The sequence below is a fragment of the Sapajus apella genome, unplaced genomic scaffold, assembly GCF_009761245.1.
Source record: "Sapajus apella isolate SASKATOON/1434 unplaced genomic scaffold, GSC_monkey_1.0 scaffold1, whole genome shotgun sequence".
Lineage (NCBI taxonomy): Eukaryota > Metazoa > Chordata > Mammalia > Primates > Cebidae > Sapajus > Sapajus apella.
The window spans coordinates 59,710,353-59,725,047 of record NW_022436941.1 but is presented as its reverse complement, the minus strand read 5'-3'; the positions used below and the strand labels follow the sequence as shown (position 1 = coordinate 59,725,047).

At 40.3% G+C, this 14,695-nt stretch overlaps 1 protein-coding gene across 8 annotated transcripts in view; it reads left to right on the top strand.

Moving 5' to 3' along the window:
* Positions 1 to 11,945: 11,945 nt before the first annotated feature.
* ZFYVE16 (zinc finger FYVE-type containing 16) overlaps positions 11,946 to 14,695 on the top strand; it is a 58,387-nt gene continuing 55,637 nt past the window's right edge. For 3 of the 8 annotated variants that reach the window (XM_032277192.1, XM_032277207.1, XM_032277211.1), the window contains exon 1: positions 12,387 to 12,528. The gene's annotated coding sequence lies outside the window, so the exon portion shown is untranslated. Of the gene's footprint in view, positions 12,262 to 12,383; positions 12,529 to 14,695 lie in introns of those variants that run through there. The other 5 variants (XM_032277217.1, XM_032277199.1, XM_032277233.1 and 2 more) reach the window with 3 other exon arrangements.

Genomic DNA, 14,695 nt, shown 5'->3' with positions numbered 1-14,695 from the left:
TCTCTGCCACTCTGTGGTGACTTCCTTCTCCTCTCACCTGAAGAAAGCTAAAAGTCTTTTTTCCAATGTTTGGAAACATGATGTCTTTTCTTCAGTATAGTTATGGAAAGGAGAAGATAACGCCAGTTAATTTTTTTCTCCTAGTTATACGCAATATTAAACTTACGTAACTCAGAAAGAACCATGTTTTCAGTTTTTCTCACAAAATACGATGATTCAAGTGACTAACAAGTAGAATGTTTAATTTCACTTCTCTCACTTGAATTTCAGTTCTCCTTCTGGCTCCAGTTTACATGCCAACCAGCAGTGGAATTAGATGGCCAACAGTTGGCTCTTCTTTCAGCAGATTGCCTGATATTGTGAATTCCATCTTAACATGTTTAAGCTCCTGTGAGTTTCCTTTTTATGCCATATATTTTTTTAAAAATTAATGGTAGAAATGGACTTTATTACTTGCAGTGGGAAGTGGAAAAGAGGAGGGAATGCAACAGCTCCCGCTCCTGGGGCAGCATTCAGTTATCACCCTCCAAAAGCATTAGGTCTATATCTTTAAAGCTTTTGTAGAGGAATTTGGTTGTGACTATCCTTAGATAGATATAAAAGTAATTGATAGTTTTGAAAAGTTTTCTCATTGAACCTATTTATGACTTACTTGGGAAAGTAAGAAAATAGAAATCTAACATTAGAATTATAACTAATTAAGTTTAAGCCTCCTGCATAAACTTTATTTCAGGAGAACTAAATAGTTGTTAAAAGAATTAAAAAAAAAATATATATATATATATTTAATTATATATCTATATATATATATTTGGGCTGGGCACAGTGGCTCACACCTGTAATCCAAGCACTTTGGGAGGCCAAGGCAGGTGGATCACAAGGTCAAGAGATCAAGACCATCCTGGCCAACATGGCGAAACCCTGTCTCTACTAAAAATACAAAAATTAGCTGGGAGTGGTGGCACACGCCTGTATTCCCAGCTACTCAGGAGGCTGAGGCAGGAGAATGGCTTGAACCTGGGAGGCGGAGGTTGCAGTGAGCCAAAATCACGCCACTGCACTCCAGCCTGGCAATAGAGCAAGACTCTGTCTCCTTAAAAAAAAAAAAAAAAAGTCAGCCGGGCGCGGTGGCTCAAGCCTGTAATCCCAGCACTTTGGGAGGCCGAGGCGGGTGGATCACAAGGTCAAGAGATCGAGACCATCCTGGTCAACATGGTGAAACCCCGTCTCTACTAAAAATACAAAACATTAGCTGGGCATGGTGGTGCGTGCCTGTAATCCCAGCTACTCGGGAGGCTGAGGCAGGAGAATTGCCTGAACCCAGGAGGCGGAGGTTGCGGTGAGCCGAGATCGCGCCATTGCACTCCAGCCTGGGTAACAAGAGCGAAACTCCGTCCCAAAAAAAAAAAAAAAAAAAAAAACAAAAAGTCATCATTTACAAACCCTAAATCAAAGAATGGATCCAAGCAGCACTTATCAATAGTTGTTAACATCACTGAATGAGAGCCAACAAGATAATCACGTGTGTCCTGATGGAAGTGCCCAAAACCACTTATCAACCTTACCAAAACACTGAGCCGGTATCAAACTATGCCTCTAGACCTAACTACAAATTTACAGGAAACTCAGCGGGGAGAGAAACATGTTAAAAGACAATGGGGAGGATGTGTGCAAAAAAGAAAAATCTAGATATTGTCAATTTTACAGGCTGAAAGATAACTTTTTTCAAAAATAAATTGCTAGGAACAAAAAAGAAAGAGTAAACATTATTACACATCAACCAATCTCAGTATGTTAATCTTATTTAGATTTGGATTCATTTAAACCATTAAAAATTATGACATTTATGAAGCAATTAGAAATATGAATACCAGTACCTAAATATCTGGTAATATTGAAGAATTATTCTTAAAATTTTCAGGAAGGTTTATGGTCTTATTATCAGATTTTTGTGAAGAGTTATTTTCTTTCCTTTTTTCTTTTTGAGACAGAGTCTTGCTCTGTCACCCAGTCTGGAGCACAGTGGCACGATCTTGGCTCATTGCAAGCTCTGCCTCCCAGGTTCAACCAATTTTCCTGTCTCAGCCTCCTGAGTAGCTTGGATTACAGGCATGCACCATCACACCCAGCTATTTTTTTTTTTTTTTTTTTTTGGTATTTTTAGTAGACACAGGGTTTTGCCACATTAGCCAGGCTGATCTTGAACTCCTAATCTCAGGTAATCCACCCATCTCGGCCTCCCAAAATGCTGTGATTACAGGTGTGAGCCACTGCCCCCCGCCAGAGTTATTTTCTTTTGCAAATATATATTGAAATATTTATGGATGAAATAATATAACATGGCATTTGCTTCAAAATAATATGGGTGGGTAATGGAATAGATAAAACTAGGTTGTCCATATTGACGCTGGATTATGGGATTGGCTACGAGAGGGGTGATTGCATTATTTCCACTTTGTAGGTTTTCTGCTTATCCTAAATATCAGTGTAGAAAAATTTAGAGATGAAAATATATGAGCTTGGCGCAGTGGCTCATGTCTGTAATCCTAGCACTTTGGGAGGCTGAGGTGGGTGGCTGACCTGTGGTCAGGAGTTCAAGATCAGCCTGGCCATCATGGTGAAACCCCATCTTAAAAAAAAGAAGAAGAAAATATATAATAAATGAGCTTTGCCTCAAAATAATCTAATTGTGGGGGAGAGGGGATAAAATGGATGGGTGTATAGATAAAAATAAGATCTGTGACCGTGAATATAGAGTAAGTCACTTGCAAAGGAAAAACATACTAGGAAACAAGGCTGTTTCAGATAGTCTCATTGAAGCACCATCTCAGTGTATCAATCAGAATAGCCAGCCACAAATCTCAGGGGCATAACACAGAGTTCCAGCTTATCCTTGAGGAGAGACTGAATTATGCTTCGGTACTAAATCACTCTCAAAAACCCAGGGCACAAAACGACAAGGTTTTTTTTTTCTTCTAAATGTGTTCTGTTCATTGAAATTCCTCAGGGACTCAGGCTGATGGAGCAGTCACAGTATCAAATCTTGTCTATTGTTATGCCAGACGGAAAGTAGGCTCAGGAGGATCTCACATTGGTGAGTAAAGAATTCAGTCCAGAAATGGCATGTCATTTCTGTTCACAATTCATTTGCCTGAATTAGTCACATGGCCCTATTTAACCACAAGGGGGGCAGGAAGGACACTGCCATCATATGACCAGAAGAAAGGAGAACTGAAAATATTTGGCAGATAATTTGATGAGAGAACCTGTGTCATGATATTGAAGCTGTATCATACTTGAGCCTTGGGAATGACTGTTTCTTGTTACCATCTCTAAGACAGCAACCAGACACAAGTGCTCATTCATCCTTTTGGTTTATTTGTGGCTTGTGATGTACAGTCATGCAATATATTGTATGTAGAGATTGCATAATAAATGTGAGGTAATAGGTTGACTCTATTATGAATTTAGCAATACTTTTAAAAAGAAAGTGTTCTGTTATTCAAGTATTTTTTTCTCAGAAACAAGAGGGGAATCACTCATGATTTACCATCCAAAGATAATCACAGTTAATATTTTAGTGGATTTCTTTCCAAGCTTTTCTTTGCATTTAAAAAAATTAGTTCTCATGATCATCAAAACTGTAACCATTTTTTATCATAGTGACCATCATAGTCCATTTGTGCTGCTGTAAGAAAATACCTGAGACTGGGTAATTTACGAAGAACAGAAATTTATTTTCTTGCATTTCTGGAGCCTGGGAAGTCCAAGATCAAGGTGTCAGGAGGTTTGGTGTCCTCACATGGAAGAGTGGAAGAGAGTGATCCCAAGTGTGTTAGTGCATTTTCACGCTGCTGATAAAGACATACCTGAGACTGAAAAGAAACAGAGGTTTAAGGTTGGGTGTGGTTGTTCACGCCTGTAATCCCAGCACTTTGGGAGGCGGAGGTGGGTGGATCATGAGGTCAGGAGTTCAAGGCCAGCCTGGCAAAGATGGTGAAACCACGTTTCTACTAAAAATACAAAAATTAGCTGGGTGTGGTGGCGGGTGCCTGTAATCCCAGCTACTCGGGAGGCTGAGGAATGAGAATCACTTGAACCTGGGAGGCAGAGGTTGCAGTGAGCAGAGATCACACCATTGCACTCCAGCCTGGCCAACAGAGCAAGACTCTGTCTCAAAAAAAAAAAAAAAAAAAAAAAGAGGTGGAATTGAACTTATAGTTCCACATAGCTGGGGAGGCCTCAGAATCATGGCGAGAGGTAAAAGGCACTTCTTACATGGCAGCAGCAGGAGAAAATGAGGAAGAAGCAAAAGCAGAAACCCCCAATAAACTCATATCAGATTTCATGAGACTTATTCACTATCATGAGAGTAGCACAGGAAAGACCAGCCCCCATGATTCAATTACTTTCCCCTGAGTCCCTCCCACAATGCATGGAAATTCTGGGAGATGCAATTCAAGTGCAGCCAAACCATATCACCAAGCCCTTTTATTTATTTTTTATTTTTAAATTTTCTCTTTGAGACAGGGTCTGGCTCTGTCGCCCAGAGTAGAGTGCAGTGGTGTGATCACAGCTAACTGCATGAAGGTCGTGACCTCCCAGGCTCAAGTGATCTTTCTGCGTTAGTTTCCCTAGCTGGGATCACAGGTATGCACCACCATGCCTGGCTAATTTAACAACAACAAAAAATTGTTTTATAGTTATGGGATCTCCTTATGTTACCCAGGCTCCAAGCCCTTTTATAATGACCCTAATCCAGTCCATGAAGGCTGTGTCCTCATCATTACTTATTTCCTGAAGGCCCCACATCTTAATACTATCATAGTGGCCATTATATTTGAACACATGAATTTTGAAGCACATAGTCAATCAATAGCAGTGACATTGCTCCAAACAGCTGATCTTAATGGTCGTGAACCAGCAGATAATTTTAACAAAGGTCTTATCTTCTTTAATTAAAAAAAGGTCTAAAATCCCTTTTTCTTGAAATGTGAGTGCTTTAAGATGGTTACATAGCACTTAAATACCAGTGGTTAACTGAGTCCCAGGTCACATTCTGTGCTTTGGGGCAAAGAATCCCTAGTTCTAAAATTGCTTGTTAGCATAAGGCCAGCCAAGAAACAGGAAAGAAATGAAAAAATGCAAATTGCAGTTGAGTTTAATTTGGTTTTGGTATTTTCCTTGACTCAGGTTACTTACGAAAAGGGAATAGTTTTGGGAGTTCATGTTATTGTGGAATTTAAGCCTCTTAAAATCTTCAAGATTCCTGTTTCTCTTGAAAATAATAAAAATTGGCTAGGCGCAGTGGCTCACGCCTATAATCCTTTGGGAGGCAAAGGTGGGAAGATCACTTGAAACCAGGAGTATGAGACCAGTCTTGGCAACACAGGGGGACACCCCTTCACCCCCTCCCGCCATCTCTACAAAAATATTTAAAAATTAGCTGGGTGTGATGGTAAGTGCCTGTAGTCTTAGCTACTTGGGAGGCAGAGGTGGGAGGATCACTTGAGCCAAGGAATTGGAGGCTGTAGTGAGCTATGACTGGGCCACTGCAATCCAGCCTGGGCGACAGAATGAGACCTTGTCTAATAATAATAATGATAACAATAACTGTAGGTGATTGAAGGAATGGCTGGCTGGTCTAGGGAATAAATTGCCCAGACATGTTACGTTTGGGATGATTTCCTCAAACGCAGAAACCATTGTTATAAACTGAGCTCTTCAGAGGTCAAAGCTGATACATGGAATTTTTTAGCAATTATGATCCAAACTTTGCCAAGGATTCTTTTTTGTTAATATTTTATTTGACGCTGAGTTTGATATGCAGATTTCTTTTTCATTTAAATTAACAAAGGAATTCATGGAAAATTTAATTGACTAAGAATCTACACAAAGATCTTGTAACTTTATTATCTTCCATCAGTCTCTCAAATATTTGTTAGTAAACAAAAGAATGATATAGTGGATTGTGAACTTCTTCATGGCAAAAAACATAAATCATTCACCTTTGTAATTCTTCCAATTCCTAGCATAATGCATTGCACAGAAGAAACACCCATAAACAAATAAATGTAATACAGAGTGCAATTCAATTTTATTTATGTGTGAAAGGCATTTGAGTTTTTAGTAGCTTGTTGATTTTCCTTATTACTCAGTCCCAAAGCCAAAAACTAAGCCACATTTCTTGTATTTAGTGTTATAAAGTAACATGAATCTACAAAGTAACATAGCTACATGTTACAAAATAACATGAAGCCACTAGCTAACATAGCTACAATTGTTGAATCTATTAACAAGATGATATAATCAATGTTATAAAATAACAATTGGTTTTAAAAAACAGTTTGAGGTACAGGCCATACTGACCACTTCTTTATGCTTATTACATATATGTGTAGAGAGGGGTTAGACCAGGTTAATTGAATAAGCTTTCATTTATTACAATGGTTAAGGAAATCACCTTAATATAATAAAACACAATTTAATTCTAAAAATTCATGTAACTTTATCTCTATTTTGTTTGTCAATTTAAAAGCACAGGAAGATCTTGAAATCAGTGTGTAATCAATAGAAAAAACAATGCAATATGTTTAATAAATTGGCTGGACTCAGTGGCTCACTCTTGTAGTCCCAGTACTTTGGGAGGCCAAGGTAGGTGGATGGCTTCAGCCCAAGAGTTCCAGACCAGCCATGACCAACATGGTTGCAAAAAATATAAAAATTAGCCAAGCGTATTAGCATGTGCCTCTAGTCCCAGGTATTTGGGAGGCTAAGAAAGGAGAAACACTTGAGCCAGAGAGGTTGAGGCTGCAGTGAGCTGAGATCGAGCCATTGCACTCCAGTCTGGGCAATGGGAGTGAAACCCTGTACCAAACAAAATGAAAAATGAATAAGTATTTATTGAAACAAACACCAGCTATTCCTCTTTTTTACTGTTGAAATAGAAAGTTCATAATATTTATAATGTTTATCAACAAATCATTGCTATGTCATTAATTTATTATTCGGTTTTTGTCATATATTTCTAAAAGAACTCAAAAAACATTTGGTTATTTGAGCTTTTTGACTTTATAACTTTAAGTAAATACAGTTGCTGTACTGTATACAGTGATTATCTGAGTACTACAATTAAAACTTTCCTTAGAGAACTGAAAAGCATCTCTCACAAGAACCAATACTAAATTATAGCACTTGGTACAAAAGCAGAATGGTTGTTGACAGTGTGTTCTTCAGTTTGCTGTTATGATGAAGACCTTGACCAGTAAGTGCTGCTGTACTTAACAAAGTAGTTATAACAGCAAGAATTCCTGAACTTCAGGTTTTGTTTATAGATGAACAACAATGTTCATACTGCAGGAACATCTGGTTTACTTATTAAAGGCTGAAGACAGTAGGTGATCAATAAACGGCAGCTATTTATAAAGTGGTTCTTAGTAATAAGTGATGATACAGATACATGTGTCTGGTGGAACTAAACAACAGGAATGCTCCAGCCTAGGCAACCAGTGTGAAACTCTGTCTCAAAAAAAAAAAAAAAAAAAAATATATATATATATATAGGGGGTCAGGCGTAGTGACTCTCGCCTACATGTAATCCCAGCGCTTTGGGAGGCTGAGGTGGGCAGATCACCTGAGGTCAGAAGTTTGAGACCAGCCTGACCAATATGATGAAACCCTGACTCTACTAAAAATGAAAAAATTAGCCAGGCATGGTGGCATAAACTTGTAATCCCAGCTACTCAGGAGCTTGAACCTGGGAGGCAGAGGTTGCAGTGAGCTGAGATAACACCATTGCACTCCAGCCTGGGCAACAAGAGCAAAATTCTGTTTCAAAACAACAACAACAACAACAATAGGAATGGAGCGTTTTTCTCTGCTAGAGTACAATTGGCCAGATGTCTGCTCCATAAAACTGGTCATTGTAGATTTTTTCTCTCTAGTCTCATTAGCCTTGTTTACTGCTTGGTACAAAGTTTAATTTTCACTGGTATAGGGCCTTATGTAGAAGTTCAAAACCCAGTTCTGAATTTCTGAACTCATATTTGTGCTGCTGTGGTCATAAAACAAAAACAGAAACAAAAACAAAACTGTATACTAGGAGTTGGAAGAAAACATTAGCTTTAAACCACTCATTGGCTAAATCAGGGGTTCTCAACCTTGGCACTGTTGATATTTTAGGCTGAAAAGTTCTCTGTTGTTGGGGGTTGTCATATGCACTGCAAGACATTTAGCACCATCCCTGGCCTATATCAATTAGATATTAGTAGCATCCTTTCTGTTGTGACAACCAAAAATGTCTCCAGATATTGTCAAATGTCCTCTTGGAGGCAAAACCACCCTCACCTCCACAGAGAACTATTGAGTTAAAGTAGTAGTCATTAATTTAAACTTTGGTTAGTTGGTTGATTTCATCTATTTTTGCTACTTTATAGATCAGAAGTTTTGTGGCATCCACATTAAATATTATTCTAAGGCATAATTAGGAAAGGTTATTATACTTTAAAAATCTACCGAAAGTATTGCAATTGCTTTGTTAGCAGATTAAATTTTTATTAGACATTTGGCATTAAAAGGTAATCAAAGGCCGTAAATTTTATATGAACAAACGTATTACTTCTCCTTAAAAAACGAAAACAGAAACAAAAACAAAGCAAATGAGTCTTCATATGGTGACAATCATGTGGAGTGCTCATCAAGTTCCTGTATCTTATTCCCAGCTTAGTAGGCTAAGGAATTCAGTTTTAAAATGTATTTGAAAGTAATTGTGCTCCAGGGAACTTACATATGCATTAGCCAAATTCATAGGATACTGATGTAACAACATCAATGTAACTATTCAATTTATAAAAAGAACTATAACCATCAAGAATAAGAATTGTTAGGCTGGGCACAGTGGCTCATGTCTGTAATCCCAGCACTTTGGGAGGTTGATTACCTAATTACCTGAATTTGATTTTTAATTGGGAGGATTGCTTGAGCTCAGAAGTTTGAGACCAGTCTGGGCAACATAGTGAAACCTCGTCTCTAAAAAAATAAAAATAAAATTTAGCTGGGCATGGTGATGCACACCTGTGGTCCCAGCTACTTGGGAGGCTGAGGTAGGAGGATTACTTGGGCCCCAGGAGTTTGAGGCTGCAGTGAGCCATGATCCAACAACTGCAGCATTTCAGTCTCAGTGACTCAGTGAGACCCTGTCTTAAAAAACAAACAGTTATTCATTTACAGTCAGTGCTTCAGTTAAGCACTTTATATGGATTATCTCAATCAATGTTATCAGTTCTATTATCATTTGATCATAGGAGCATCTAAGCTTAGTAAATTTAGGTCACACAACTAATAGGTTATAGAATTAGAATTCAAATCCAGGTAATAAAGACCATACTTTTAATGACAGGGGAAATGGATTCTTAGGTTTCCTGGTCAATTTATCACATCTGTTAAATTAGAGGTGTTTTTCTTTTTCCCCAGAATAAAAAGGTAATATATAGACATTGCAGAAAATATAGACTGTCCAGGATAATGTCTATATTCTAATCAGATAGACATGACTGCTGTCAACATTTTTTATATACTTTCTTCACTCTTTTACATATATTGTATACTGTAGCTGACTTCATACTACATAGGTAATGTTAAATATTTTTAAATATTTAAAATGTTTTTTCATGAGATAATTTCCTCAGGTCATTAAAAATTCCTTGTAAACATTATATTAATAGTTTTAATCACATATACGCAGTAATCATTTTAGCCATTCTCTTAATGTTGGATTTTAGATTTATATCAATTTACTTACCATGGTTAAGCATCTTTTCATAGAGAATGTTCTGGACTATCTCCTTATAATTTTCAAAAGAGAAATGATCAAATTAGATCATGTGAACACTCATAAGGTTGTTGATTTGACAAATAACTTTCCAAAATCTTTGTCCTGATTTATATCCCTCCCAGAGTATAAGTGTCCACTTCACTCTTCTGTCACCAGTGGAGTTTATTCACATTTTAAACATTGGGTAATTAGATGCCTGGGAAATAACCTCTCTATTGACTGTTTCTTATTAATGAGTTTGAATATTGGTAAAATGTATAGTAGGCATTTAAATTTCATATTTTGTGAATTGGCCATTATATATACTTTCCCCATTGATCTATTTAAGGTGTTTGTATCTTTTTTCTATTCTCTTTGTCCTCACACTGTACTGTATAAATACTTCTGTCCCCAATATGCATTTGTATATATGAGTCTCTGCTACTAGACTGTGGTTCCTCATGGGCAGTGGCCCCATTTTATTTTATTTGCGAACAATGCCTAACACATAGCAGGAAAAAGGCATACTGCACTTTGTAGAATTATTCTTAGGATTAAAAGAGATGGCCGGGCGCGGTGGCTCAAGCCTGTAATCCCAGCACTTTGGGAGGCTGAGGCGGGTGGATCACGAGGTCAAGAGATCGAGACCATCCTGGTCAACATGGTGAAACCCCGTCTCTACTAAAAATACAAAAAATTAGCTGGGCATGGTGGCGCATGCCTGTAGTCCCAGCTACTCAGGAAGCTGAGGCAGGAGAATTGCCTGAACCCAGGAGGCGGAGGTTGCGTTGAGCCGAGATCGCGCCATTCCACTCCAGCCTGGGTAACAAGAGCGAAACTCTGTCCCAAAAAAAAAAAAAAAAAGAGGATTAAAAGAGATAATGTAAGCAAAGCATCTAACACACTGTCACATAGCAGATTCTCAATACATACATTATTTTAGGCAATCAAAAGTTTTGCTATTTCATGTTGTTGTTTAGGAAAACCAAGGTTAGAGATTAAGAATCTTTGAAAGATCAGGAACTATAGTTGTCAACTGCAGATTTAGGATGTGAACCCTGATTTTAAAATCTTTCATCACAAATCACATGTGGCTGGAATACTCGAGAAATTATAATTCTTGCAATTTTTTTTCTTTTTCGAGACGGAGTCTTGCTCTGTCGCCCAGGCTGGAGTGCAGTGGAGCGATCTCAGCTCACTACAACCTCTGCCTCCGGGGTTCAAGCGATTCTCCTGCCTCAGCCTCCCAACTAGCTGGGATTACAAGTGCCCGCCACCACACTCGGCTTTTGTATTTTTGGTAGGGACGAGGTTTCACCGTATTGGCCAAGACGGTCTCGAATTCCTGACCTCAGGTGATCCGCCAGCCTCAGCTTCCCAAACTGCTGGGATTACAGGCCTGAGCCACAGCGCCTGAGCAATTCTTGCAATTTTTGCAAGATCAGTATGAACTGTAAGCTATTACATACCTTTGAGGAACTCCTTTTTCCCCCAGTCTGTATCTGATCCCACATGGATGTCTCTTCCTTTGTTTTTATTTTTATTATTTTTAGGGATACGGTCTGGTTCTGTTCCTTAGGCTAGAATGCAGTGTTCCCATCAGTGCTCACTGCAGTCTTGACCTCCTGGGGTTAAGTAATCCTTCCACCTTAGATTCCCAACCAGTAGCTGGAACTACAGGCATCAACAGGCCTAGCTAATTTTCTTATTTTCATTTTTAGTAGAGACAGGGTCTTGCTATGTTGCCCAGGCCTGTCTGGAACTCTTGACTTCAAGCGATCCTCCCGCCTCTGCCTCCTAAAGTGCTGGGATTACAGGCGTGAGCCATCGAGCCCGGTCTCTCATTTAAATTTATAGGAATCTTGTGGTAAAAAAAATAGCAAAGCTCAACAAGCATAAAAATACATCAAGTGAGTGACATTTTATTTCTCCATCAGATAAGTCAGCTTTTGCTTTTAGACAGGGAAACAACTGAAACAACTGTTCTAGTGGCCGCTTAAAAAAAAAAAAAAAAAAAAGCAGAACTAACGCAGCGAAGGGAAGGAAAAGGTCGCTGGGAATGTCCAGTCAGCTGGAGTGCTTGGAGCTCGGGGTTGGGTTGGGAGCATTTCTGTTGCTGCCGGGCGGAGGAAGGGGAAGAGGGGGAGGAGTGGGGGCAGCGGGTAGTAAAACCAGTTTGAAGTAAACAGAAAGTTAGGTTTTCCGAGGGGCCAGCAGCGCGGAGAGCAGGCCCAGCCGGCGGCCAGGCAGGCGGATCTGTGCAGTAGAGACCGGAACGCCGCGCCGGCTCAGGGTCGGGGAAGCAGCCTCTAGGTCAGCGAAGGGTAAAGGAAGTCAGATACTGACGCGAGTGGCCTCCCGATCCTGGCGTCGAGTGGGAAACCTAGTCCCGATCTAAGGCTGAATCTTCAGGGGTCCTCGTCACCTCAGAACCCACTCAGACACTTCCGGTAAGAAGCCAAGCGCCCCGGCTCGGAACCTGCATCGTTGTGCGCAGGCGCCTTGGGCCTGGAGAAGGCCGCGGACGCCGAGGGAGGGGGCGTGTGAGCCGAAGGGAAGCCTCCTCTGCGCCTGCGCTCTCAGCGGGGCCAGTGGGGCGGGGAAAGAAACCCAGAGCCGGCGTCTGGCACTCCCAGGACTCCCGGCCGGGGTCGCTCTTCACTCCTCAGCTCGACGTCGCGTCGAGTGCGCAAAAAGCTTCTAAGGGGTGTGGGGAGGTAAGAGCCCCCCGCGACCAGTCGTCTAGGCCTTCCCTCAGCCCTGCTGTTCCCACAGAGGGGGCGGGGTGGCAGCTGGACCTGCCGACCTGGGTGCTGGGTCTGGCCCTCCTCCTCCTCTGGGGACAGAGCCTGGGCCCCGACCGACTCCTTTTCCGAATCCCCGGGGGTACCCTGGCCCTCCAATTATCTGTCCTCTCCTGGAGCCTGAAGGGCCAGACCGTACTGGACCGGGAGGGCAATCACGGCGGCTGTTTGCCTGGTTCCACCCTCCTTGGCCGCCCGAGTGGCCGGCGCTCCTGGAGAAGAAACCCCTGCGGGTGGAGGGAGAAGCGCCCTGGCTTCACCGTCCCGTCTGGGGAGGGGCCACGACTGCGGAGGAGACTGTGGTTCTTCGGGGGTGGCAGAGGCTTGGTCCCTGCAGAGGAATCTCTTCGCTGCCGGTGCCTTCGCACTGCCCATTCCCGCACCCGTGCTTTTCTCTTCGTTAGAGACCAAAAGGATGCAGTAGACGTCTTTCCCGCTGCCTTTCCTTTGGTACTTTTGAGAAACTCCAAAAAGAGGACCTTGTTTTTAACTCAACTAATTTGTACTACCGTGATTGCAAATATTATGTTCCAGACTAAGGATGTTCTTTCTTGTTAGTTTGACTTGCATGGAAACCAGTGCATGCATTTGATAATAAGTTAATCTTTTCAATGTAAAAAAAAGGCACTTTGTTGATTCAATCAGATTCCTCCGTTTATTCACTTGAGCTTGTCATTTCTTGAGTTGGCAGGAGTTTAATGGTTTGATCCAGTAGAACTATATATAATTTTTCGCCTAATTTCTTCCTCTTTTTCTCTCCTGGATATTAAACTGCATGCTTAGTGGGAAAAATTTAAAAAACAATAAAGAATAAGGAAAAATGATCAGTCGTAATTGCACCATGTGATGGTAATCAGTCACTTTTAATATTTTGACTTTTTCCCTTTGAGTCATTTTTCCCCCTGTGCATTTTCTTAATTGAGATGAGATTTTATATCGTTGGATTGTCTGCTTTCCTTGATTTAAATGATATAAGCATTTCCCCATGTTTTAAAAAAGCTTCGTAGAAATGACGTCTTGATTATACATGAGCAAAGTATCTCTTGAAACAGTTAAAGCCAAATTCCCATTAATTATCCCCAATCATAATGTTACATGATAGGATAGTGCCACAGTTCCTTTAATGTTTCACTAAAAAATTATTCACTACAAAATTATGGGGATAATTACACTAAAAAATTATTGAGGACCGGCTGGGCATGGTGGCTCATGCCTGTAATCCTAGCACTTTGGGAGGCCGAGGCAGGTGGATCACGAGGTCAGGAGGTTGAGACCAGCTTGGCCAATATGGTGAAACCCCGTCTCTACTAAAAATACAAAAATTAACTGGGCATGGTGGCGTGCGCCTGTAGTTAGAAGAATCGCTTGAATCCAGGAGGCGGAGGTTGCAGTGAGCTGAGATTGCGCCACTGCACTCCAGCCTGGGCGACAGAGTGAGACTGTCTCACACACACAAAACATAAATAAAAATATTGAGAACCAATACTAGTTTTTGGTTCCTAATGCAGTATATTTACTATTTTGGAAATTAAAACTGAGAAAACTGAAGTGTTTTACTTATTTATTTAAAAATAAAAGACTCATATATTAAATACTTTTTGAGTGAAAAATAACTATTTTCTAAAACAAAACTTAGGAGTGTGGCATTGTTTTAAATTTTTGCAAATCACTTTAATGTTTGGCTTTATAGAAGACAGCTGGATTTTCATATTTGCTTCTGTTCAGTCTGTTGTGCTATCTGGCTAAGGTTGAAGCATATGAAGAAAAGCCAGCCTTGCACAGATATGTAGTAGGAAAAGGGAAGAGATCTTACAAGCCTGCTGAAAGGATCCCTGGGACATCCAAGGATCCTGAGACCACAGTTTGAGAAAGCTGATTTAACCATTCTTAGACTGATGGGCTGTTCGATTGTTTAAAATTTTGCACTATTACAAACAAACATTGCAACAGTGAAGGTTCTTTGTGATGTTTTCTGGTGTACCAGTGCTAGTATTTTTCTGTAAGTAGAATTGCTAGGTCATAGAGTTTTGCTTTTTTTTTTTTTTTTTAAGTTTGTTAAACACAAACACAAAGTGTGATG